General features: G+C 45.1%; 1 non-coding gene across 1 annotated transcript; it reads right to left on the reverse strand.

The window, feature by feature from the left end:
* Nucleotides 1-12173: 12173 nt before the first annotated feature.
* Nucleotides 12174-12325, reverse strand: LOC138643649 (5.8S ribosomal RNA). Its single transcript, XR_011314234.1, has one exon. It is a non-coding gene; the product is annotated as a 5.8S ribosomal RNA (ribosomal RNA).
* Between the last annotated feature and the right edge of the window lie 207 nt (nucleotides 12326-12532).

The following is a 12532-nucleotide window of genomic DNA, read 5'->3' on the forward strand; positions in this document are numbered from 1 at the left end:
TTTTTTTTTCAGGGAGACTTTAGAAACAAAATTAAAAAAAATGATTTTTTCAGGAAAAATTTAGAAACCAAATAAAAAAACAAAAAAAGGCTTTCTATGGCCCACTGAGTGAGAGATGGCACACACAGGAGTCAGGAGTGGCACACAAGCCCAGAGGCCAATATTTTTCTCCCACTGATTGATGTAGTGATTTTTTCAGGTAGATTTTAGAACCCAAATCAAGCAAAAAAATAAATAGACTTTGTATGGCCCACAATTTGAGAGAGAGAGAGAGAGATGCCACACCCAGGAGTCAAGACTGGCACACAAGCAGAAAGGGCAATATTAATCTCCCACTGTTTTATTTATTTATTTTTTTTTTCAGGGAGACTTTAGAAACAAAATAAAATAAAATGATTTTTTCAGGAAGAATTTAGAAACCAAATAAAATAAAATGATTTTTTTCAAGGACAATTTAGAAACCAAATTAAAAAAAAAAAAAAAAAAGGCTTTCTATGCCCCACTGAGTGAGAGATGGCACACACAGGAGTCAGGAGTGGCACACAAGCCCAGAGGCCAATATTTTTCTCCCACTGATTGATGTAGTGATTTTTTCAGGTAGATTTTGGAACCCAAATCAAGCAAAAAAATAAATAGGCTTTGTATGGCCCACAATTTGAGAGAGAGAGAGAGAGAGATGCCACACCCAGGAGTCAAGACTGGCACACAAGCAGAAAGGGCAATATTAATCTCCCACTGTTTTATTTTTTTATTTTTTTATTTTTTTCAGGGAGACTTTAGAAACAAAATAAAATAAAATGATTTTTTCAGGAAGAATTTAGAAACCAAATAAAATAAAATGATTTTTTCAAGGACAATTTAGAAACCAAATAAAAAAAAAGGCTGTCTATGCCCCACTGAGTGAGAGATGGCAGACACAGGAGTCAGGAGTGGCACACAAGCCCAGAGGCCAATATTTTTCTCCCACTGATTGATGTAGTGATTTTTTCAGGTAGATTTTGGAACCCAAATCAAGCAAAAAAATAAATAGGCTTTGCATGGCCCACAATTTGAGAGAGAGAGAGAGATGCCACACCCAGGAGTCAAGACTGGCACACAAGCAGAAAGGGCAATATTAATCTCCCACTGTTTTATTTTTTATTTTTTTTTCAGGGAGACTTTAGAAACAAAATAAAATAAAATGATTTTTTCAAGAAGAATTTAGAAACCAAATAAAATAAAATGATTTTTTCAAGGACAATTTAGAAACAAAAAAAAAAAGGCTTTCTATGCCCCACTGAGTGAGAGATGGCACACACAGGAGTCAGGAGTGGCACACAAGCCCAGAGGCCAATATTTTTCTCCCACTGATTGATGTAGTGATTTTTTCAGGTAGATTTTAGAACCCAAATCAAGCAAAAAAATAAATAGGCTTTCTATGGCCCACTGAGTGAGAGATGGCACACACAGGAGTCAGGAGTGGCACACAAGCCCAGAGGCCAATATTTTTCTCCCACTGATTGATGTAGTGATTTTTTCAGGTAGATTTTAGAACCCAAATCAAGCAAAAAAATAAATAGGCTTTCTATGGCCCACTGAGTGAGAGATGGCACACACAGGAGTCAGGAGTGGCACACAAGCCCTGAGGCCAATATTTTTCTCCCACTGATTGATGTAGTGATTTTTTCAGGTAGATTTTAGAACCCAAATCAAGCAAAAAAATAAATAGGCTTTCTATGGCCCACTGAGTGAGAGATGGCACACACAGGAGTCAGGAGTGGCACACAAGCCCTGAGGCCAATATTTTTCTCCCACTGATTGATGTAGTGATTTTTTCAGGTAGATTTTAGAACCCAAATCAAGCAAAAAAATAAATAGGCTTTCTATGGCCCACTGAGTGAGATATGGCACACACAGGAGTCAGGAGTGGCACACAAGCCCTGAGGCCAATATTTTTCTCCCACTGATTGATGTAGTGATTTTTCCAGGTAGATATTAGAACCCAAATCAAGCAAAAAAATAAATAGGCTTTCTATGGCCCACTGAGTGAGAGATGGCACACACAGGAATCAGGAGTGGCACACAAGCCCTGAGGCCAATATTTTTCTCCCACTGATTGATGTAGTGATTTTTTCAGGTAGATTTTAGAACCCAAATCAAGCAAAAAAATAAATAGGCTTTCTATGGCCCACTGAGTGAGAGATGGCACACACAGGGATGGCACTCTAGCAGAAATGCCAATCTTAATCTCCCACAAAAAAAAAAAAAAACAGGGACTGTCCTACAATTACTATCTCCCTGCAGTAATCTCAGCCAGGTATGGCAGGCAGCAATAAGGAGTGGACTGATGCACAAATTAAATAAAATTTGTGGACAAACAAACAAGATAGCTGTGCAGAAAGGAAGGAACAAGAGGATTTGTGCTTTGAAAAAAGCAGTTGGTTTGCACAGCGGCGTACACACAGCAATGCAGATATCACGGACCCTTCTAGGGCAGCCCAATGAGCTACAGCGCTGAGAAAAAAAAAAAATGTAGCTTCCACTGTTCCTGCACACCAAAGGTGGTGTTGGACAGTGGAAATCGCTACAGCACAAGCGGTTTGGTGGTTAATGGACCCTGCCTAACACTATCCCTGCTTCTGATGAAGCGGCAGCAACCTCTCCCTAAGCTCAGATCAGCAGAAGTAAGATGGCGGTCGGCGGGAACGCCCCTTTATAGCCCCTGTGACGCCGCAGACAGCAAGCCAATCACTGCAATGCCCTTCTCTAAGATGGTGGGGACCAGGACCTATGTCATCACGCTGCCCACACTCTGCGTTCACCTTCATTGGCTGAGAAATGGCGCTTTTCGCGTCATTGAAACGCGACTTTGGCGCGAAAGTCGCGTACCGCATGGCCGACCCCGCACAGGGGTCGGATCGGGTTTCATGAAACCCGACTTTGCCAAAAGTCGGCGACTTTTGAAAATGAACGACCCGTTTCGCTCAACCCTGATGTCCACCTTTGCAAACAATATGTTTTGTGCTAAATTAAGTTTAAAAAATTGCAAAATAATTGCAAGAACGCGCTGGACTAAAATTAGCACAACAGTCAGAAAAAACTTATCTCTTTACTGACACAGGAAAACCTACAAAGGAAAAGTCCTCGAAAAAATATCATACAAAAAAATATAATTTTTATTAAGCCATGTTTAAAACATAATTAAAAAGGGATGACATCATACGGAAAAGAATGAAAAAACAAGCAAAACATTGGGCAGAGGTATGAATCAGGTCCAGCAAAAATAATATGTGTATAAATAACACCAATAATATCACACCATAGATCAATCAATAAAAAGCACAATGCTTAAAGTGAGTCAAGTGCAAAAACGTGCATATACATTTGGACCAAAAACATCCTGCAGGACTGGGTGCAATGAATTCAATAATAAGATGCAGTATATAATGAGCATAGTTGCTACAAAGCTTTATAAAAGATAAGTATTTCTCTGCACATCATAGCCACACATAAAGATAAAATAAAAGAGAGTTCACACTAAATGTTGGCTAACAAGTACACATAATTACCCAAAGTCCTGGCTGCCACAACGTACCCCCTGACGCTCGTTTCGAGAATCTCTTCCTTCTGAGGAAGTAACTTGATTCTGTAGGTCCATATGATACCAAGTGTAAATAGTTTTTAGTTATATTTAAGCCCAAAAATTCTATACTTTAAAAATTGGTTTTATTTTGCAAGCTTTTAACCCCTTCATGACCCAGCCTATTTTGACCTTAAAGACCTTGCCGCTTTTTGCAATTCTGACCAGTGTCCCTTTATGAGGTAATAACTCAGGAACGCTTCAACGGATCCTAGCGGTTCTGAGATTGTTTTTTCGTAACATATTGGGCTTCATGTTAGTGGTAAATTTAGGTCAATAAATTCTGCGTTTATTTGTGATAAAAACGGAAATTTGGCGAAAATTTTGAAAATTTTGCAATTTTCACATTTTGAATTTTTATTCTGTTAAACCAGAGAGATATGTGACACAAAATAGTTAATAAATAACATTTCCCACATGTTTACTTTACATCAGCACAATTTTGGAAACAAAATTTTTTTTTGTTAGGAAGTTATAAGGGTTAAAATTTGACCAGCGATTTGTCATTTTTACAACGAAATTTACAAAACCATTTTTTTAGGGACCACCTCACATTTGAAGTCAGTTTGAGGGGTCTATATGGCTGAAAATACCCAAAAGTGACACCATTATAAAAACTGCACCCCTCAAGGTACTCAAAACCACATTCAAGAAGTTTATTAACCCTTCAGGTGCTTCACAGCAGCAGAAGCAACATGGAAGGAAAAAATGAACATTTAACTTTTTAGTCACAAAAATTATCTTTTAGCAACAATTTTTTTATTTTCCCAATGGTAAAAGGAGAAACTGAACCACGAAAGTTGTTGTGCAATTTGTCCTGAGTACGCTGATACCTCATATGTGGGGGTAAACCACTGTTTGGGCGCACGGCAGGGCTTGGAAGGGAAGGAGCGCCATTTGACTTTTTGAATCAAAAATTGGCTCCACTCTTTAGCGGACACCATGTCACGTTTGGAGAGCCCCCGTGTGCCTAAAAATTGGAGCTCCCCCACAAGTGACCCCATTTTGGAAACTAGACGCCCCAAGGAACTTATCTAGATGCATAGTGAGCACTTTGAACCCCCAGGTGCTTCACAAATTGATCCGTAAAAATGAAAAAGTACTTTTTGTTCACAAAAAAATTCTTTTAGCCTCAATTTTTTCATTTTCACATGGGCAACAGGATAAAATGGATCCTAAAATGTGTTGGGCAATTTCTCCTGAGTACGCCGATACCTCATATGTGGGGGTAAACCACTGTTTGGGCACATGGTAAGGCTCGGAAGGGAAGGAGCGCCATTTGACTTTTTGAATGAAAAATTATTTCCATCGTTAGCGGACACCATGTCGCGTTTGGAGAGCTCCTGTGTGCCTAAACATTGGCGCTCCCCCACAAGTGACCCCATTTTGGAAACTAGACCCCCCAAGGAACTTATTTAGATGCCTAGTGAGCACTTTAAACCCTCAGGTGCTTCACAAATTGATCTGTAAAAATGAAAAAGTACTTTTTTTTCACAAAAAAATTCTTTTCGCCTCAATTTTTTCATTTTCACATGGGCAGTAGGATAAAATGGATCATAAAATTTGTTGGGCAATTTCTCCCGAGTACGCCGATACCTCATATGTGGGGGTAAACCACTGTTTGGGCACACGGCAGGGCTCGGAAGGGAAGGCGCGCCATTTGACTTTTTGAATGGAAAATTAGCTCCAATTGTTAGCGGACACCATGTCGCGTTTGGAGAGCCCCTGTGTGCCTATGCATTGGAGCTCCCCCACAAGTGACCCCATTTTGGAAACTAGACCCCCCAAGGAACTTATCTAGATGCATATTGAGCACTTTAAACCCCCAGGTGCTTCACAGAAGTTTATAACGCAGAGCCATGAAAATAAAAAAAAAATTTTCTTTCCTCAAAAATGATTTTTTAGCCTGGAATTTCCTATTTTGCCAAGGATAATAGGAGAAATTGGACCCCAAATATTGTTGTCCAGTTTGTCCTGAGTACGCTGATACCCCATATGTGGGGGTAAACCACTGTTTGGGCGCACGGCAGGGCTCGGAAGGGATGGCACGCCATTTGGCTTTTTAAATGGAAAATTAGCTCCAATCATTAGCGGACACCATGTCACGTTTGGAGAGCCCCTGTGTGCCTAAACATTGGAGATACCCCAGAAATGACCCCATTTTGGAAACTAGACCCCCAAAGGAACTAACCTAGATGTGTGGTGAGGACTTTGAACCCCCAAGTGCTTCACAGAAGTTTATAACGCAGAGCCATGAAAATAAAATAAAAAATTATTTTCTCAAAAATGATCTTTTAGCCTGCAATTTTTTATTTTCCCAAGGGTAACAGGAGAAATTTGACCCCAAAAGTTGTTGTCCAGTTTCTCCTGAGTACGCTGATGCCCCATATGTGGGGTTAAACCACTGTTTGGGCACATGCCGGGGCTCGGAAGTGAAGTAGTGACATTTTGAAATGCAGACTTTGATGGAATGCTCTGTGGGCGTCACGTTGCGTTTGCAGAGCCCCTGATGTGGCTTAACAGTAGAAACCCCCCACAAGTGACCCCATTTTGGAAACTAGACCCCGAAAGGAACTTATCTAGATGTGTGGTGAGCACTTTGAACCCCCAAGTGCTTCATAGAAGTTTATAATGCAGAGCCGTGAAAATAATAAATACGTTTTCTTTCCTCAAAAATAATTATTTAGCCCAGAATTTTTTAATTTTCCCAAGGGTAACAGGAGAAATTTGACCCCAATATTTGTTGTCCAGTTTCTCCTGAGTACGGTGATACCCCATATGTGGGGGTAAACTACTGTTTGGGCACATGCCGGGGCTCGGAATTGAAGTAGTGACGTTTTGAAATGCAGACTTTGATGGAATGCTCTGCGGGCGTCACGCTGCGTTTGCAGAGACCCTGATGTGCCTAAACAGTAGAAACCCCCCACAAGTAACCCCATTTTGGAAACTAGACCCCGAAAGGAACTTATCTAGATGTGTGGTGAGCACTTTGAACCCCCAAGTGCTTCATAGAAGTTTATAATGCAGAGCCGTGAAAATAATAAATACGTTTTCTTTCCTCAAAAATAATTATTTAGCCCAGAATTTTTTATTTTCCCAAGGGTTACAGGAGAAATTGGACCCCAAAAGTTGTTGTCCAGTTTCTCCTGAGTACGCTGATACCCCATGTGTGGGGGTAAACCACTGTTTGGGCACACGTCGGGGCTCAGAAGGGAAGTAGTGACTTTTGAAATGCAGACTTTGATGGAATGGTCTGCGGGCGTCACATTGCGTTTGCAGAGCCCCTGGTGTGCCTAAACAGTAGAAACCCCCCACAAGTGACCCCATTTTAGAAACTAGACCCCCCAAGGAACTTATCTAGATATGTGGTGAGCACTTTGAACCCCCAAGTGCTTCACAGACGTTTACAACGCAGAGCCGTGAAAATAAAAAATCATTTTTCTTTCCTCAAAAATGATGTTTTAGCAAGCATTTTTTTAGATTCACAAGGGTAACAGGAGAAATTGGACCCCAGTAATTGTTGCGCAGTTTATCCTGAGTACACTGATACCCCATATGTGGGGGTAAACCACTGTTTGGGCACACTTCAGGGCTCGGAAGTGAGGGAGCACCATTTGACTTTTTGAATACGAGATTGGCTGGAATCAATGGTGGCGCCATGTTGCGTTTGGAGACCCCTGATGTGCCTAAACAGTGGTAACCCCTCAATTCTACCTCCAACACTAACCCCAACACACCCCTAACCCTAATCCCAACTGTAGCCATAACCCTAATCACAACCCTAACCCCAACACACCCCTAACCCTAATCCCAACTGTAGCCATAACCCTAATCACAACCCTAACCACAACCCTAATTCCAACCCTAACCCTAAGGCTATGTGCCCACGTTGCGGATTCGTGTGAGATATTTCCGCACCATTTTTGAAAAATCCGCGGGTAAAAGGCACTGCGTTTTACCTGCGGATTTTCCGCGGATTTCCAGTGTTTTTTGTGCGGATTTCACCTGCGGATTCCTATTGAGGAACAGGTGTAAAACGCTGCGGAATCCGCACAAAGAATTGACATGCTGCAGAAAATACAACGCAGCGTTTCCGCGCGGTATTTTCTGCACCATGGGCACAGCGGATTTGGTTTTTCATATGTTTACATGGTACTGTAAACCTGATGGAATACTGCTGCGAATCCGCAGCGGCCAATCCGCAGCCAAATCCGCACCGTGTGAACATAGCCTAATTCTAAAGGTATGTGCACACGCTGCGGAAAACGCTGCAGATCCGCAGCAGTTTCCCATGAGTTTACAGTTCAATGTAAACCTACGGGAAACAAAAATCGCTGTACACATGCTGCGGAAAAACTGCACGGAAACGCAGCGGTTTACATTCCGCAGCATGTCACTTCTTTGTGCGTATTCCGCAGCGGTTTTACAACTGCTCAAATAGAAAATCGCAATTGTAAAACCGCAGTGAAATGCGCAGAAAAAAACGCGGTAAATCCGCCATAAATCCGCAGCGGTTTAGCACTGCGGATTTATCAAATCCGCAGCGGAAAAATCCGCAGAGGGATATATCATCAACCCTACGGATGTTTAGCGACCGTGGAGGTGCCACCCCCTGGGCTGACTCAACCCCCGTGGTGACCTATATCAGAGTACGGCAAAACACATCCGGTTAATTTCAATCACCTCAGCTGGCGTCTTTCACCTGCGTGGCTGACTCGCGCGGAGGAAAATCATTTGCCACAGTTCAAGACACAGAGAAACACGGCACTTTAATAAACTATTACGAGACGCTCTGTTTGACTGCGGGAAACCCTTCGCAATGGAGCGGTGAGTAGAAGACATTTGTCGGCCACGTAGAGACACATGAATGTACCTTGTAGTGGAGTTGTACACTTGCTGGCAAGGTGACCGGTTTTATTGCTTGTGTCTCCCCCGCAGGCACCCACGGACACCACTTACATGCCCCGTGTGCCACAGGGTAACCAAATATATATCCACACATCTGAGAAGGGTATGCCTGAGGTCACACGGTGATTCGGAGATAAAAACCGCCATAGCCTCCGCAAAGTATCAACTTCGCTGTATCGCCAACAAGGGGACAACAATCCAATTCAGTGAGCTCAAGCCCCTCCAATCCTTGGAGGAGACTGTAGCCTTCTTAGAAGGTCGCGGCTTTTTGATAGCAAACAAGCCTAGGTTTGAGTCACAAATCACACCACTGACCTGTGAAGGGCCCGCTCAGGTACCAACTGACAATCCGGAGCTCCGCCCAGGCTCCATGCCAGAGCTAGATTCAGATGTGATGGATGTGCCTTTCCTTTTACGGCCGGGAGACAGTCTGGAGGGAGACCCGTGCCCCCCGCCAGAGCTAGATTCAGATGAGATGGATGTGCCTTTCCTTTTACGGCCAGTAGACAGTCGGGAGGGAGACCCATGCCCCACGCCAAAGCTAGATTCGGATGAGATGGATGTGCCTTTCCTTTTACGGCCGGTAGACAGTCGGGAGGGAGACCCGTGCCCTGAGCCTGACCACACAGGGAGCATTTCTGACCGCATAGGCAATGAGGAGGTCATGGATGGCAGCAATTTAAGTATCCAGAAAAGGGAATGGAAAGACAAAAACCGCACGGCTACCAAGGCCGCCGGATTGTACAAGCGTCACTCATTGAATCACCCCATGTTAAAGGGGTTCCACTCGTACCTAACAGTTACCCATGGGGTCCCAAACTGTCAACAGGAGGTATCAAACGTAGCACGGTTTCTATTTTTTGTGAACCCAAAATCTGTAACTCTGGAGTACCTCGTAAAACCAAACCAGGTTAATAATTTTTTTCAACAACTTGGAAAACTCCATCTATCGAGCCAGACCTCCCTCAAAATGTTGAAGCATATACGGAGATTTACCATGTATCAGATGAGGGCTACCAAACTGAGACTAGAGAATCCTCAACTTTATAAGGCATGCGAAGTGTTCATGAATTTTACAACAGACCTTCAGAAATCATTGTACAAGGGAGCCTGCCGAGAGTCTGTAAGTAAAAGGTACACCGTTCAAAAGAGCCAATATTCAGCGCATTGTTACCAAACCTTGGATGTTGGTTAATTGCCTTTATTTTTCCCCACAGGTACGATCTATTGATGAAGCCATCAAAGTCACCCAAGGACTGCCAGATTATACTGGAGGAGGCAAGGCCAACATTTCTAGCTAGCATCGAGGCTGTGACAGATGGCGGATCAGAAGTAGATCGCCGGGAAGTGGTACTGTACCTCGAGGCCCTTCTGATTCTAAAACATCTCCAAAGACCAGGTGTTGTTCGTAACATGACGGTAAGTCGTCGGGCCCTGTGGGTCAGCGGTATTTGCTGAACCGGTTCAATATTTTTCCACCTTTTTTTTTCACATCGTAGGTTTCAGAGTGGAATGAGAGGATCCATCACACGTACCAAGGAAGACGCAAGACAATTGTGGGTGTGAAGACTCACAAGTGCTCCACCTCTCAGGTAGCAACTTTTGTACTTTCAGAGGAAGAGGAATCGGTAAGCTTTTCTCAAAGCCAGGGAACCCAGGCAACCCCACTCATTGTGGGGAGCAAAACACTCTCTTGTCCCCATGTAAAACCTTTTGGAGGGGTGCCCCCAGACTGGAGAGTAACATATATATATTTTTTTTCTTTTTCAGTGGTTCAATGCGTATGCGGAATATGTCAGACCGGTCTTTACCTTTGGCCGAAAGATTATCACAAACTTTTTCGTGACGTGTACCGGGAAGGTCATAAAAAATCCATCCATGAGACTCAGACGATACCATTCAAGGTAAGGTAGCCACAAGTCAAGTGACCCACAGCCATAAGTAGCAACCAGTACTAACAATGTGCTTTCCTCCGTAGCTACAACCTCCCAAACATCACCAGCCACCTTGTACGGCGGATTTGCGAGACATGGACTTTGTCACAATACACAGATTGCGAAAAGCGCTTGTTTGCACGCTACTTGGCACATACAAACGATGTGGCCGAGAGAGTTTACCGGGAGAAGACCCTGACCGATATGTGCCGTGCCCAAGAGCTAGTGTTCAACGCAGGAAATCATGAGGACGCAAAAATTATGTCGCCAGTAATGGCATCAACCAGTGAATTGGATAACGAGGTGGTAGACCTCACGGAAAGTGATACCGAGTCATCCGATTCTACTGAGGAGTATAGTCTCAAGAATATTCGGCTCATCCCAATCAGGAGAACAAAGCCCTTGTGAATATGTCAATTTTTATCTGACATTAATAAAATTATTCAAATGTACATTCATCTTTGCCTCTTTGACTTGCCTCACTTTTCTCCCACTTTGGGGACCCTTTCGGGGTACTCTGCAACATATTGAAGCCCCTCTTGGGTGGGGGGTAAGGGGAAATGTGATTTTTTTTTTTCTCAGAAAATTGCCCAAAATTTTCCAAGTGTCAAGGACTCTTCCAGAAAAGCTTCCCCAGGCTTCTGGAAGTGTCCTCGGTACACCTCCAGCGGTTTCCCCCTGCCTGGAAGTCTGACACATGTCTGAAATTTTCAAAGTGTGAAAGTATGGTTTTTCACCCAAAATTCAACTTTCCGCCCATGAACCACAGACTTCACCCACACTTAGGTCACTGTCTTGGGGTACACCTCCAGTGCTAAGTCACGGTCATCACTGTTGTCACAAAAAATTGACTTTTGTTTAGGCCAAGCAATTTGAGGACGGCACGGCAGCCAGCAGCCCGTACGGTACAGGGGTTGATCAGACCCCCGTACGTCCGGTTGTGGTCTCCGTGCCCCGAAGGGGTTCCCGCTTCTCGCCTGCACCAGGCACGGCAGCCAGCAGACCGTACGGTCCAGGGGTGGGTCAGACCCCCGTACGTCCGGTTGTAGTCTCCGTGCCCCGAAGGGGTTCTCGCTTCTCGCCTGCGGCAGGCACAGCAGCCCGTACGGTCCAGGGGTTGATCAGGCCCCTGTACGTCTGCCCGTGGTCTCCGTGAGTCTTTCGCCCCTATACCCAGGGACCACACCTATGGCCATTTAGCTCAGTTGGTTAGAGCGTGGTGCTAATAACACCAAGGTCGTGGGTTCGATCCCCGTACGGGCCAAGCACATCTACAAACGCCCCTATACCCAGATGACCAATTTGCACATCAGGGTCGCTGCGGACCTCCACCAGAGTTTCCTCTGGCTTCGTCCTGCCCAGGCATAGCTCACCATCTTTCGGGTCCTATCGCGCACTCATGCTCCACCTCCCCGACAGAGGCGGGCCGATGGTGCACCCGCCGTGTCAACCCCCCGGAGCGGGCGGCGGGATCCCACCTCGGCCGGAGCGCCCCGGCCTTCACCTTCATTGCGCCACAGGGTTTCACGTCGCAACGGGGGGAGTGACGATGGTAAACCCCATCAGGTGGGCCCAGGGCAGGTGAGTCTGGCCTTGGGGGGACGTAAGGGATAAAGGAGAAGAGACCATCAGGGCACGGAGCCTCAGGCCTCCCTCGTTGTCACCCTTGCGAGGGGACCCCAGCTGCGCCATGGAGGCGATAGATGGAGGGGCAACCCTCAGACAGGCATAGCCCCGGGAGCACCCCGGGGCCGCAAGGTGCGTTCGAAGTGTCGATGATCAATGTGTCCTGCAATTCACACTTAATTCTCGCAGCTAGCTGCGTTCTTCGACGCGCGCGCCGAGTGATCCACCGTTAAGAGTCGCGCTTTCTGGTTTGGGGACACTCGGAGGCGCCCCCCTTTTCACTCTCGTGTCAGCCGGCCGCAAAAGACTGGGATGCTTTGGAGGGTTGTTTTCAAATCTCGGCCCTGTTGCCCGGGCGCTCGGCCTCCCCGTCCCTCCCTCCAGCGGGGAGGAGAACAAAGGAGGGCTCGAGGCTTCTCAACCTACCGCCCAGACCCACATACCC

This window comes from Ranitomeya imitator, chromosome 6 (assembly GCF_032444005.1).
Source record: "Ranitomeya imitator isolate aRanImi1 chromosome 6, aRanImi1.pri, whole genome shotgun sequence".
In the NCBI taxonomy this organism is placed as follows: domain Eukaryota; kingdom Metazoa; phylum Chordata; class Amphibia; order Anura; family Dendrobatidae; genus Ranitomeya; species Ranitomeya imitator.